Source organism: Dama dama, chromosome 27 (genome assembly GCF_033118175.1).
Source record: "Dama dama isolate Ldn47 chromosome 27, ASM3311817v1, whole genome shotgun sequence".
Taxonomy (NCBI): Eukaryota; Metazoa; Chordata; class Mammalia; order Artiodactyla; family Cervidae; genus Dama; species Dama dama.
This window is the reverse complement of record NC_083707.1, coordinates 39,294,715-39,309,557: the sequence shown is the minus strand read 5'-3', so window position 1 is coordinate 39,309,557 and position 14,843 is coordinate 39,294,715. Positions and strand designations below refer to the sequence as shown.

Below are 14,843 nucleotides of genomic sequence, written 5' to 3'. Positions count from 1 at the left end.
TCCTTGACATCAGTCTTGGCAGTGCGTTTTTGGACTTGACACCAAAATCAAAGACAGCATAAACAAAATAAATTAGTAGGTCTACATCAAACTAAAAACCCTCTGCATAGCAATGGAAACCACCAACAAAATTAAAAGGCAGCCCGCTGAATGGAAAAAAATACTTTCAATTGTATATCTGTTAAAAGGTTGGTATCCAAAGTATATAAAAACTCATACAATTCAATAGCAAAAACTCAAACAATAGGATTGAAAAGTGAGTCAAGGATCTGAATAGACATTTTTCCAGAGAAGACATACAGATGGTTAATAGGTACAAGAAAGTGTTCAGCCTCACTCATCATCGGGGAATGCAAATCCAAACCACATTGAGTTATTACCTCACACCCATGAGAAGAGCTATCATCAAAAAGACAAGAAATAAAGCATGTTGGGAAGAATGTGGGAAAAGGGAACCCTCATGCAGCGTTAGTAGGGACGTAAATTGATGCAGCCACTATGGAAAACATCATGGAGAGTCCTCAAAAAAATAAAAATTCAACTACTATATCATCCAGCAATTTCACATCTGTGTGTTTATTTTAAAAAAAGCATTATTTATAATAGCCAAAATATAGCAGTAACCTAAGTGTCCAACAATGGATAAAGAAAACGTGGTGTATATATACAGTGGAATACTATTCAGCTATAAAAAAAATGAAGAATTTTGCAACAATATGAATGGATCTTGAGGGCAGTGTGCTAAGTGAAATGACTTGGAGAAAAACAAATACCATATGATCTCACTTATAGGTAGAATAAAAAAACTAAGCTCATAGATACAAAGAATAAGCTGGTGGTTGCGAGAGGTGGGCCACGTGGGGGTGTGAGAAAAATGGATGAAGGCAATCAAAAGGTACAATCTTCCAGTTGTGAAACAAATAATTTAGGGGGATGTGATTTACAGCACAGAGCCTACATTTAACAATACTGTATTGAATATCTGGAAGTTGCTAAGAGAGTAAATCTTAAAAGTTCTCATCATGAGAAAAAAGTTATAATTCTATATGGTGATGCATGTTAACTAGACTTACTGTGGTGACCATTTTGCAATATATACAAATATCAAATTATGTTGCACACCTGAAACTAATGTCATATGTCAATTATACCTCGATAAAAAGTAAACTAGATAACTGTTGTTGTTTCATTGCTAAGTCATATCTGACTCTTTTGTGACCCTGTGGACTGTAGCCTGCCAGGCTTCTCTGTCCATGGGATTTCCCAGGCAAGAATTCTGGAGTGGCTTACCATTTCTTCTTAAGGGGATCTTCCCAGATCAGGGATTGAACCTACGTCTCCTGCTTGGCAGGCAGATTCTTTACCACTGAGCCACCTGGGAATCCCCAAGAGACTGTTATTACTTATTACCTATCCAAGACTATACCTTAATGGGCTTTCTTAGTAATCTCATGGAGAAGGAAATGGCAGCACACTCCAGTATTCTTGCCTGGGAAATCCTGTAGACAGAGGAGCCTGATGGGCTACAGTCCACGGGGTCATAAAGAGTTGGACACGACTGAACGACTAACACAACACGAAGTTATCTCAGGGTGACATATGTAGTATTGGTGTTTATAGTTACATTGAATTGAGTTTTATAGTTCTTTGCTAGATACAGTGACCACTGTCAATCTATTATTTCTCAGCTGTCTATTCGCCCTTCGCTACCTTCTCTGACATAAATATGACAAGCTTTGCCAGTAGGGGGAACTAGCGGAACACGGTAGATGTTCTCTTGCTCACTGGTGTCCGAGTCTTTGCGACCCCATGGACTGCAGCACGCCAGGCATTCCTGTCTTTCATTATCTCCTGGAGTTTGCTCAAACTCATGTTCATCCAGTCGGTGATGCCATCCAACCATCTTGGCCTCTGTCGTCCTCTTCTCCTGCCTTCGAGCTTTCCCAGTATCAGGGTCTTTTCTAATGAGTCTGCTCTTCACATCAGGTGGCCAAAATATTGGAGCTTCAGCTTCAACATCAGTCCTTCCAATGAATATCCAGGGTTGATTTCCTTTAGGATGGACTGGTTTGATTTCCTTGCTGTCCAAGGGACTCTCAAGAATCTTCTCCAACACCACAGTTCAAAAGCATCAATTCTGCCTCGCTCAGTCTTCTTTATGGTCCAACTCTCATATCCATACGTGACTACTGGAAAAACCATAGCTTTGACTAGATGGACCTTTGTCAGCAAAGCGATGTCTCTGCTTTTTAATATACTCTCTAGGTTTGTCATATCTTTCCTTCCAAGGAGCACGTGTCTTTTAATTTCACGGCTGCAGTCACCATCTGCGGTGATTTTGGAGCCCAAGAAAATAGTCTCTCACTGTTTCCATTGTTTCTCCATCTATTTCCTATGAAATGATGGGACCCATCACTTCCTATGAAGTGATGGGACCAGATGCCATGATCTTAGTTGTTTGAATGCTGAGTTTTAAGCCAGCTTTTCCCCTCTCCTCTTTCACCTTCATCAAGAGGCTCTTTAGTTCCTCTTCGCTTTCTGCCATAAGGGTGGTGTCATCTGCATATCTGAGGTTACTGATATTTCTCCCGGCAATCTTGATTCCGGCTTGTGCTTCATCTAGCCTGGCATTTCACACAAGGTACTCTGCATATAAGTTAAATAAGGAGGATGGCAATAGAAGATGGGGCTTCCTGATTCTGCAGCTGTGGGCTTCTTCTCCATGAATTGATCATGTGCGTGTGTGAGTGTGTGTGTGTGTGTGAAGGTACCATCCAGTGGCACTCAACTCAAGCTCTGTGTCCCGGAGCACACCATCATTTTAAAGACCCCGGCCCTAACTCTGGCCTGGCGACCCCCTGACATGGACATCGGGCACCTAAGGCCTCCTGGCGCCCTGCTGATGAGAGCGCCCCCGGCCACCACACTCTCAGGGCCTTCACCTCGGCCAGCATCTCCCGTGTGTCCGGTCCTGGGCTCCTGGAGAGTGTGGTTTCTGCAGCAACCTCGTGTTCTCCAGCCTGGCCCCTTCACGGTACATTTGCTTGGTGCTCTGTGCTTGCAGTGGCTTGGCTTCCTCTTGTTCTGGGAGCCCGCAGGGTCCTGGTGCCTCTTGCAGTGGGTTCCTGCAGTGAAGGCTTCCAGGGACTCCCAGGGGCTCCCAGGTTCAGCAGCTCCTAGAGGCCAGGAGTTTCCTGTGATGCCTGGAGGCCAGGTTTCAGGCAAATCCCACTAATGAGGCATCCTAGCCACTTCCCACCATCCAGTGGGGATGTGGTTTTGCCCTTCCCAATGGGGACTGCTTTTCAGCCCTTCTGGGGTACCCATTTCAACCTTAAGGATACCGGGTGCTCCATGTATTATATCTGCTTCTCCTGGTTCTTAAGAATTCTCTTTAATTCTTATTAGCCAATTCTCCATTATTCTAGTTCCATGTTAGTAATCCTTTATGTTAAATTTTTCTCATTCACATTACTATGTGGTTTCTCTCTTTTTAGTGGATCCTAACTTAGGGATGGCATTGGCCTTGCAATCTTTCTCATCTTCTCTTATGCCTCTACCTGGTGACCATTCTAAGACTAATTCTACTTTATGATGACTCCTCCTTGCGTCTAAATAGCCCTAAAAAAAAACAGTAAATAAATAAATAAAAATAAAAAATTAAATAGCCCTAACCACTTGAAAAAGACCTGCTGTAAGGCATCTGTATTCTAAATTATGTCAGTCTTAGAGATCTAACTCATTTATGGAGAATAATTTCTAGTGGCTCACATGAGTAGGAGAAATCTTAATAGAATATTATAGGACAGAGTTTTAGCTCCAGCATCAGCCCTTCCAATGAATATTCAGGGTTGATGCTGAAGCTGAAGCTCCAATACTTTGGCCACCTGACGTGAAGAGCCGACTTACTGGAAAAGACCCTGATTCTGGGAAAGATTTAGGGCAGAGGATGAGATGGTTGGATGGCATCACTGACTCAGTGGATGTGAATTTGAGCAAACTCTGGGAGATGAAGGACAGGGAAGCCTGGCATGTCGCAGTCTATGGGGTCACAAAGAGTCGGATACGACTTAGTGATTGACTAACAGCAACAATGGGCCAGAATGCAGGTCCTGGGAGCAGGAGCAACCTACCTTTTCCTGTGTCTGCAGGCAACTGGCTTTCCCCCCTCTCTTCTCCATTTTCTTTCTCACTTTCATCCCCAAGGAGGCAGGAACTGGAATGATACTTGAGGACTGGGGAGTGGGGAATAAATCGTGGCAAACAGAAGATCGCAGTTTTCCAAGTAAATCTGCTGCATCACTCCAATCAAGACATTAGTCAGAGGAACATCCAATAAGATTTCCCACGAATGTATGTTGGGACACTTACTTGGCAAACCACGGCCACTTCTCTCCTTTTCCATCTCTACTTTCATACCCACCCCAACCTCCTGCTCCCAGGATCCACTTGGTACTGACATGTTCTCAAGTTCCCAGCTCCCCTGTGGTCTGCTGTACACCTCGATCCTAAGGAGTGTACTTCTCATGATTGCTTTTCTTCCTTCTGTTTCCTTTAATAAAAAACTCCCAATTATTGACCCTGAACTAACTTTGTGCTTTTCAACATTAAGGAGTAAATGACTACTGTATTTATACTATACTATATTTAATACCCATCTGTAGCCCTAAAGAGAAGCTTTTTATCCAAATTAACTTGAATTGATGGAATGTGGTAAGAGAAAGAGTAGGTAGATAGTTTTGAGAAGGGCATCTAATGATACTTTTTTGGTCAATCTAAATGCCTCCCCTTTCCTGGTAATATCCAAGCTGGGTTTCTAAGGGAAAAGTATTGGTAATTAGAGCTATATGCCAATCAAGCCTTAGTATTTGCTTCTTGGCTGCAAGCCACTGAAACCTTTATTTAATAGTATGGTGGCTCAGACAGTAAAGAATCTGCCTGCAATGCGGGAGACCTGGATTCAATCCCTGAGTGGGAAGATTCCCCTGGAGGAGGGCAAGGACAACCCACTCTACTATTGTTGCCTGGAGAATCCTCATGGACAGAGGAGGCTGGCAGGCTACAGTCCATGGGATCCCAGAGAGTTGGACATGACTGAGTGACTAAGCACATATTTCCACGGGGCCACAAAGAAGCAAAGAATCATGCTCAGGTTGGCAAAGTGGAGAAATGATGGATTTCTGGGTCATCTTTTTTTTTTTTTCCATTTATTTTTATTAGTTGGAGGCTAATTACTTTACAATATTGTAGTGGTTTTTGTCATACATTGACATGAATCAGCCATGGATTTACATGTATTCCCCATCCCGATCCCCCCTCCCACCTCCCTCTCTACCCAATCCCTCTGGGTCTTCCCAGTGCACCAGGCCAGAGCACTTGTCTCATGCATCCAACCTGGGCTGGTGATCTGTTTCACCCTAGATAATATACATGTTTCGATGCTGTTCTCTCGAAACATCCCACCCTCGCCTTCTCCCACAGAGTCCAAAAGTCTGTTCTGTACATCTGTCTCTTTTTCTGTTTTGCATATAGGGTTATCATTACCATCTTTCTAAAGTCCATATATATGCGTTAGTATACTGTATTGGTCTTTATCTTTCTGGCTTACTTCACTCTGTATAACGGGCTCCACTTTCATCCATCTCATTAGAACTGATTCAAATGAATTCTTTTTAATGGCTGAGTAATATTCCATGGTGTATATGTACCACAGCTTCCTTATCCATTCATCTGCTGATGGGCATCTAGGTTGCTTCCATGTCCTGGCTATTATAAACAGTGCTGCGATGAACATTGGGGTGCACATGTCTCTTTCAGATCTGGTTTCCTCGGTGTGTATGCCCAGAAGTGGGATTGCTGGGTCATATGGCAGTTCTATTTCTAGTTTTTTAAGAAATCTCCACAGTGTTCTCCATAGCGGCTGTACTAGTTTGCATTCCCACCAACATGGGTCATCTTTTGAGTTGTGCACTCACTTCTGGCAAACATTGCTCCTAACAATCTCATTTCTCCTGCAAAACTGGCAGATCCAAGCACTTGCTTCTCTTGGTTTAATACAATGAAAGAGCCAAAGGTTTAACTGAGTTGCTCAATTCATGACCCATCTAGGCATCAAAACTGATTAAACTCTTGAGTTTTCTCTGTCATCACATTGCTTTCTATCAGGGGATTTGACTTTGAATTTTTCAAATCCCTAACCTATTTCTAAACTTTCAGGTTGGACTTGTGAACCAAGGGAAATGGTAATTTGCAGGAGAGAGATTTCAAATACCTGCTGATAGGAAGAACTGCTTTAAAGTGGCATTAAAGACCTCAAGAGGTTTTCAAAATCAGTTCACAAGGCTTCTGAACATCAACTGATTCTCACGTGAAGAATTTAACTTCTGATCTCAAGGTTAAAGAAATGAGGGTGAAAAACAAGGACTGTTGGCAAAGCCTGTTCTAAAAAAGGGGAAGAGCACATGGACAGAAGAAGGGATAAGAATACAATGTTTTATCTATATTTTAAGTAATTATAAGGCAATTTCTCTCAATACATTGATTTGAAATATTCAAATTAGCCAGTAATTTCTTTTCGACTTTTATACTCGTGTGGCTTGGAAGAGTAGTATATATCAAAAATTTTTAAGAAATTTTATAAGAAAAATTTTTTAGTACCTTTTACATTTAGATTTTCTAGATTAACCCTGATACAGTTTTTTAAAATTTCCTTTTGTTGAGGCAGTGTAGGGTGGATCATCAGCTAAGTTTTCTTTATGTGCAGATAATTAACAAGCAATCATTCACTCATTCAGTTATTCAGATGTTGATTTTGGAAATACCCTGTGCACACAGAAGAAAAGGAAGCATAGAATTCAGTCCTTCAGGCTTATTTTATTTTTAGATTTATTTCTTTTCTTAATTATATATTTATTGTATTTTGTTGTGTGTGTGTGTGTGTTGATTGTAAGAGTTTCATAAGTCCCGGAAAATTTGAATTTTTAACCTTTCCACATCTGTTGTGACAAAGTCAGGGCCCTGATTTGGCAAGAATAGAATATTTGTATGTGGGATCTAGACCTTTGTGTACCCTCAAACATATTGGATTTCCTGGGCCTTCTAAACCTTCAGAAATAAGAGCTATGGCTTTTTCTAGTTGAAGGCAAATACCACCTGGCAAGACTACTCAAGTTCCTTCAAAATCTTCAAAATCTACTCACACGTTCCCTCGGCACGACCAATAGCAAATAAGGAACCCTCAGAGACGTTGAATCCTCGAGTTTCTGTGCGCTTTTCCTAGTTTAGCTAAATGCTCTCACCTTGTTTAAAGACGATGATAATTCTCAATCTCTTTACATCACTTGCGTCATTTTCTTTCTAATGATATTTATTTAGATTGCGGTTTTGTTTCTCCTTGATCAGATCTGCTGTGTTTGGTCTGTTTTAGGGTCTCCTACCCTACTTCTCGAGCTTCTCTGATGGCTTAGTGGTAAAGAATCTGCCTCCCAATGCAGGAGATGTGGGATCAATCCCTGAGCTGGGAAGGTCCTCTGGGGAAGGAAATGGCAACCCATTCCAGTATTCTTGCCTGGAAAATCCCATGGACAGAGGAGCCTGGTGGGCTGCAGTCCATGGGATTGCAGAAGGGTTGGACGCCACTTAGCAACTAAGCACCAACAACCCTACTTCTCCGCACCCCACACAATTCCTTCCTAGATCCTGCTTTTGGATAATTGCTACTTTTTTTTTTTTTTGCTTTTTAGTTTATAAATTAACCTTTTCTTTATTTGGCTAGTGGTGTAATTACTTACTTTGTGTCAGGCTTTGTGATAAGAATTTTACCTTAATCACATGAATTCATTTCTTTTCTATCTATTGATGTCATTGCTTTTGCTTTGCTCTTCTCTTTTTAAATTCTACAGTTGAATGCTTAATTGATTTAAAATGAACTGTCCCATAAAATAGTATTCTTTAATAAAATCACGTTCTGTAAACCTTGAGTGAATTACTGATAAAATCCATTTGCACACATTTTAGATGGGAAATATTGTTTATAGCAATTTTAAAAACATATGTAGGTCTGGGAATGCTTTAGATCCTGCAGGGAGTAAACTTGCTAATTTAATATTGAAAAAAAATTTAATCCAGAGAATTCTTTAAAAAAAAAAAATCCAAATGTAATGTTATCTTTAGTCAAGTAAGGTTCAGAGGGTATGTCTCTTTGATTGAAGTTGGGGTGAAGGACTTGGAGCCCTTACAACTCAAAAGTGAAAGTCGCTCAGTTGTGTCTGACTCTTTAGTCCATGGAATTCTCTAAGCCAGAATACAGGAGTGGGTAGCCTTTCCCTTCTCCAGGGAATCTTCCCAAGACAGGGATTGAACCCAGGTCTTCCACATTGCAGGTGGATTCTTTACCAGCTGAGCCACAAGGGAAGCCCAAGAATACTGGAGTGGGTAGCCTATCCCTTCTCCAGGGGATCTTCCTGACCCAGGAATCGAACCGGGGTCTCCTGCATTGCAGGTGGATTCTTTACCAACTGAGGGAAGCCCAGTCATTTTCATCTCAAAGGCAACTCCACGGGACCTTAATGGTTAGTAGGGCAATATGATCTCTTTTACCCTTTTTGTTTTACAAATGTGGAAACTGAGAACCAAGAATGTCTTCTTGTCAATGCTGATTGCTATCTACTGTTGCTTAATCTGACTTTGTCTTTCTCTATTCTGTATTGCCTGGTATGTTTTCTTATGTCGGAATTTTTTAGGAGCCTCTGGCTAGCTTTTGTTGTCTGATTTGGGGATTTTAGATAAATAATTGTGGCAAATATTCCTTAAAAGTTTCTTGAAAGTTTGTTTATAATTCTTCAAAGAAATAGCATCAGTTTCCTACGTGGGACCCAGAATATTCTTTTTCATGCTCTCTTCTTTGAGTAAATTTTGACTTCAGAACAGTATCCCGTTTCCATGGAAAAGTAGTAACTATCACGGCAGCACACATCTGCGTACAAGAAGAGCATCGTACAGTCATCTTGTCTTTGTTGTCACCACCACGATTGTCACACAGATAAGCTAGGTTCCTATTTGGTCTCGGAATGTGTGGAGTCACAATCAAAGAAGCCCCTAGCAGAGAAAAACAAATATTGTGTATTAACGCCTGTATGTGGAATCGGAAAAATACTGATAGAGATGATCTTATTTACAAAACAGAAATATAGACAAAGATGTAGAGAACAAACATATGGATACCAAGGGGGAAAGGGAGGGTGGGATGAATTGGGAGATTAGGATTGACGTATATTGATCCTATGTATAAAATAGGTAACTACTGAGAACCTACTCTGTAGCTCAGAGAACTCTAGTCAATGCTCTGTGGTGACCTAAACGGGAAGGAAATCCAAAAAGAGAGGATATATGATCCATATAACTGATTCACTTTGCTGTACAGTGGAAACTAACACAACACTGAAAAGCAATTTTTACTCCAACAAAAATTTTAAAAACGGGGAAAAAAAAACAACAAGCTCTAACAGCAACCCAAGGTAATAAAAGGAAATATCAGTATCATTAGAGGGTATTCAACACATAAACCATAGCAGCAGATATTTCAACACATCTCCAAAGACCCTTCCTCTCCTGAAATCTCTCTTATTCCACTTGCTCCAGGCTCTCTCTCAGCTGCCTCTCACTTTCCCTGAAGTCTGTGCAGGTTCATCTTTTTATTTCTCTCCCACTTTTTCTCTACCTCTTTGACTACCCCCTGCTCTCGAATCTATCCCCCAAATTTGGGAATGAAGTCAGCAAAGACAGAAGCCTTTCAAGGGTAAGTGAGGGAAGAAAAGGGAAAAAAAAAAAAGCAAAGAAAAAAGAATGAAAACTGTCCTTTTCTTCTGAAGGATTTAGTGGAAGAAAATATGGGCGAACTCAGGCCGGAACACATTTGTCCTTGTCACTTAAGTGGTTATGTATGCATTAGCTCATTCAATCCTCCCGATAAGTGTATGAGGTAAATAATGTTATTACAATTTCTGTTTTCTTGGCAGGGTAACTAGGACTCAGGGAGATAAAGCAATGTCCTTAGGTCACCTAGCTAGTGAGTGAAAAAAGCCCTTACTTTTAAGCAATTCGCTATCCTATTATATGAAGTTTCCAGAGTTTCAGAAAGCTCAATAACGGTGATTTTACAATTAGAATATATTTTTCCCCTATGTGGCCCAGTTTTCTTCTCCAAATCTAAGCCCTGAGAAGTGCATCTTTGCTTGAAATGAAACTTTATCAGATTACTTGTGCCTTCCCAATCTGCTGACTTCTTAGTTGTGGAACCTGGACTCTCTAAAAAATTTGCTTTAGTTATTCTAAACATTTAAAATACAAAATGGTAGAGCTAATTCTTCCTGCAACCATGAGGATATTTTTTGTTGACACCGGTATATTAGACTGGGTTTCTTTTAGTAGGTAAGATCAGTATGGAAACGTCTTGGAGGGTATATCCTCCAACATGAGAGTATGCACAGAGGCTGCTGTAACACAACACAATATCAATTGTGTTGATATTGGTGTCAACTGAAAAAATAGAACCTAAAAGTTGAGCGTTATGTTTTACTTGGTGGAAATTTTTAGGGATTCAAGTCTAGGAGATAGCATCTCAAGTAGCTCTGAGGGAACTGCTCTGAGGAGCCCAGGGAAGAAAAGTTACAGAAATTTTGCAACAATTAGTTTGAATGTCAAAAGGTTATTGTTCATTAAAGAACACCAGAAATCCCAAGTTAATGAATTTAGCACTTTTCTATATATGGGAAGGTGAAGGAGTCTGGGCTCAGTGAAATCATTCCTTTGATATGCACCTCAGCTCTCTGAGGCTAGGATCCTGTGTTTTCACATCCTGAGTTCCCTCAAGGCTCACCAGCTCATGCTGGAAGGCTACAATCGCTGATGACTGTGACATCCTTATTTACTGACATGGCAGGAAATATCCCATTTCTCTTTGGAGTCTACAGAGATAAAGGCGAGGTGTGGAAGGCGGCAACAGAGATGCTATCTTGCCTGGTAGGACATGAGAAAAGTTGTAATTTTCTAAAGGGAAAAATTTACAACTGTAATATCTGGTGTGAAGGAGGAAGAAATGTAACTGTTGTGGACATTAGAACCACTATATTGATTGTGCGTATGTGTTATATGGCATCATAATTCAGCATGTAATTTCTCCTTGGTTTGTGAGTTAGGGAAGTCCTGTGCAGAAGAGGATGAGAATGCCGAGGGCAGAGGAGTGAATAGGCGCTTGCTTCAATCTGAGTCTCCGGGGACCCAGATATTCTTGATGAAATTAGCCTCGAAGGGTGGACAATTGCAAGCACTTACTATGCCAACCCATTATTGATCCAACTTTATAACAAAAATGAAGCAAAATACTCTTTGAATGTGGGCAAGCATGTTGGAAAATAATTTTTGAAAAGGTAGGTTCTAGGATGTCTTTACATCCAGGAAGGCCGAGAGCTTTTGTAGTGGGTGCTTCTGCGAGATCAGAGGTTCTCTGTTCCGAGCATAGTGAAGGTGCTTCATATTCTGTACACAGTCATTCCTGATCAGTCAGAACCTTTCTGGTTATATAATCTATAATCCCCCAGGATAAAGACCACGTGTGCTTTGGTTTGAGTACATGTCTGAAAATGGATTTGTGGTGTTCCTGGTCCTCTGTTAGTTCTTTATGTCCTGACCTTCTAAGCTAAGAAGAAAGCAGGGAAAGAAATTGATTTCTGAAGGGCTTCTGTGTTCAGGTTCTGCCTGGGGCTTTATGTACACAATCTCACTGACGTGCATAGAGACATAGGATGTAGGTAACACTGTCCCCGTTCCTCAGATGAAGAAACTACAGAACTGAGGTACCTAATCCAAGCTCACTCAGATGGCAGAGAGGCACAGTGGGGCTCTGAATTCAGATTTGCCTGTTTCCTTGCCCTGTGATGCCACCCTAATCTGTGATATTCCAAAGGATGGGGTATATAAATATACATATATACACTGTAGGATCTGTTCATATAGTAGGTGTTAAATAGTTATTAAACATTGGTGGTTAAATAGTTATTAAAACCATTTACTGAAGAGACTGGCCCTTTTCCCACTGTATACTGTGGACTCCTTTGTCATAAATTAATTGGCCAGCAACTGAAGCAGGTTTAGGAGAACCCAAGCTGAAAAGATATGGTTTGGGGTCTGCCATATATATATTTAAATTCCTTAAAAATAAGGAATTTTTGATAATAATACAGACTTAGTTACCTTCTCAGGCCAAGGACAATTCTTTATTAAGATGTTTTTTATGTGTACACACTGCTTTATTTATTCATTTGTTCATCTATTTTTGGCTGCATTGGGTCTTTGCTGCTGCTTGTGGGCTTTGTCTAGTAGCAGAGAATGGGGCTATTCTCTAGGTGTGGTGCTCTGGCTTCTCATTGTGGTGGCTTCTCATTGTTGCAGAGCATGGACTCTAGGCGCATAGGCTTCAGTAGTTGTGGCCCGTAGGTGCAGCTGCTCCACAGCCTGTGGAATCTTCCTGGAGCAGGGATTGAACCTGTGTCCACTGCGGGTGGATTCTTATCCACTGCACAACCAGGGAAGTCCAGCCAAGGACAGTTTTTAATGCAAAGGCATAATAACTGATTTAAAATTCAGGACTATGTAGGCAGGTGTTGGCATCCTACTGAAGGTGGGTCAGATGGCGCCCCCTTGCTGGTTTGTGCAAATAAAAGTTTTATTGTAACAAAACCCATTTTGTTTCCATATTCTGCTTTTGCACTACAATGGCAGAGCTGAGTAGTTGTGACAGACACTAGAAGGCCCAGAAAATATAAAATATTTGCTCTCTGGCCCTTAAGGGGACAAGTTTGAGACTTCTGATATGGAGCTTAAATGGGAAGATTGTTACCTAGGACAGCTTTCTGTAGGTGAGGAAGGCTTGCCCTTTTGTCAAGATGCTCGCTGGTCTGTGGGATCATTGGTACTATTACACAGTTGGCAGAAAGATTCCTCCTGCCAGTTTGGGCAGTTTCCTCTGAAATGATGATGAATGAAAGATTTCCTGAGGTCCTTTCCAGTGTAAGTTCTAGTGTACAGTGCTAGCAATGTGAAATGACAGCAATCTGGGGAAGATTCGTTACTAAAATACATATATACACTTCTTCATATGAGGCAGGTGCTTCATTCTATTGGGAGGAAAAGCACTCTTTATCCAGGCTGGATGTCATTTGAGAGATGAAGGATCTCTTTTGCTCTTAAGGAGATTTCAAAAGAACTTGTTACAGGTAATAGATCACAATTTATGGGCAATTCCTCCAAGTATCACCAAAGGAGACAATTTCTAACACTTTACTACCGGTTTTCATTATCTTCAATTTGCTGGAGAGGCCAAAAGTGCTGTGCAAACATGTAAGAACATCCTTTTGCAAGGATGATACATTTATAGAAATGCTGAGTTATTGGGGAACTCCCACGGTAGTAGCTAAATTCATACCATTCCAACTGATGCACTGTAGGATCTATTAAACCCACATTTCCCAAATTAGGAAATATTCCGCTTCCTGAATTGCCAAAACCAAAGCAGGGAGTTCAATCGTCAGCCACGTTATGGCAAGCAGAACTCATGGAAACTCTTCTGTGAAAAAATTTCTGACTCTTTAGAAGGACAGTACAAAAATACAGTCAGAGATGCAGGAGGATTAAAGGGATAATAAGTAGTTCACTAAAGTAATAGGATTTTCATGGAGAAATTTGGACTGAGCCATCAACATATACAAAGAATGAAATTCCGGAGTGTGGGAGTCAGACGAAAAATTCTCAGCGGAAGTATTTGGGACTGTGTTTTATGATTCTTTGGCATTGTACGTATCACAGTGGCATAGAAAGTTCAGCTGCTTTAATGTAGGGAGGAGATTTGGTGATGACATTTAAGAGAAAGCTGTGGATACAGAACCAGAGAATAGAATGGTGCTTTCCAGGCATGGGGGAGAGAGTTGTGGGAGTTATTGGTTTGTGGGTACGGAGTTTCTCTTTGGGATGATGAAAAAGTTGTGGAAATTGAGAGTGATGATAGCTGAATAACATTGCTAATGTGATTAATGCCACTGAATTGTATGCTTAAAAATGGTTCAAATAGCTTTGTGTTATATATATTTTAAATTTTATTTTATCCTTTTAAAATATTACTGTGATTTTTTTTCATGCTTTATTTATTTATTTATTGGCTGCACTGCATGGCATGCGGGATCTTAGTTTCCCAATCAGGGATCGAACCTGTGCCCTCTGCTGTCTCTTGAGTCTTAACCACTGGACTGCCAGAGAAGTCCAATTTCACCACAGTTTAAAAAAGAGAGATAGCTGTTGTCATGCTGTGAGTTCCATCCCTCTAAACAGAAGAATGGGGCTCTGTCTTCCCTGCTTCAAGCACAGTGAGAATGTATTCAGAGAACTGTTTAAGCTTATTACATCTTCCTGTCCAGTCCCCACACACGAGGTCACTCCAGGACACTGTGCCTGACTTTTGCCTGAGGAAAGGTTAGCAGTCTTTGGAAATAAGAAAGGGCTTTGCATAAGAATAAATACTGTCAACTACAATGAAGGTAATCATTCATGAGTCCTTCAAGTAATGAAGAGCTAAAGCAACACTTGTAAACTAGTGTTTGAAGTATAAATTCACAGTCACTTTGAAAAATCCTCTGGCAGTATGTAGTAAAACTAAACACATGCATAGCCAGTAATGCAGAAATTCCACTCCTGGTGTCTAACAGAACTGACTTTGTAAAGTGCACCAAAAGACACACACAAGAATCTTTATATGACAGTTTTATAGCTATGCCAATAGCCCTCAAATGGAGAAA

The 14,843-nt window shown here is 40.7% G+C and overlaps 1 non-coding gene across 1 annotated transcript; it reads right to left on the bottom strand.

The window, feature by feature from the left end:
• Positions 1-1,310: 1,310 nt before the first annotated feature.
• On the bottom strand, positions 1,311-1,381 carry TRNAG-GCC (transfer RNA glycine (anticodon GCC)). Its single transcript has one exon. It is a non-coding gene; the product is annotated as a tRNA-Gly (tRNA).
• Positions 1,382-14,843: the final 13,462 nt, after the last annotated feature.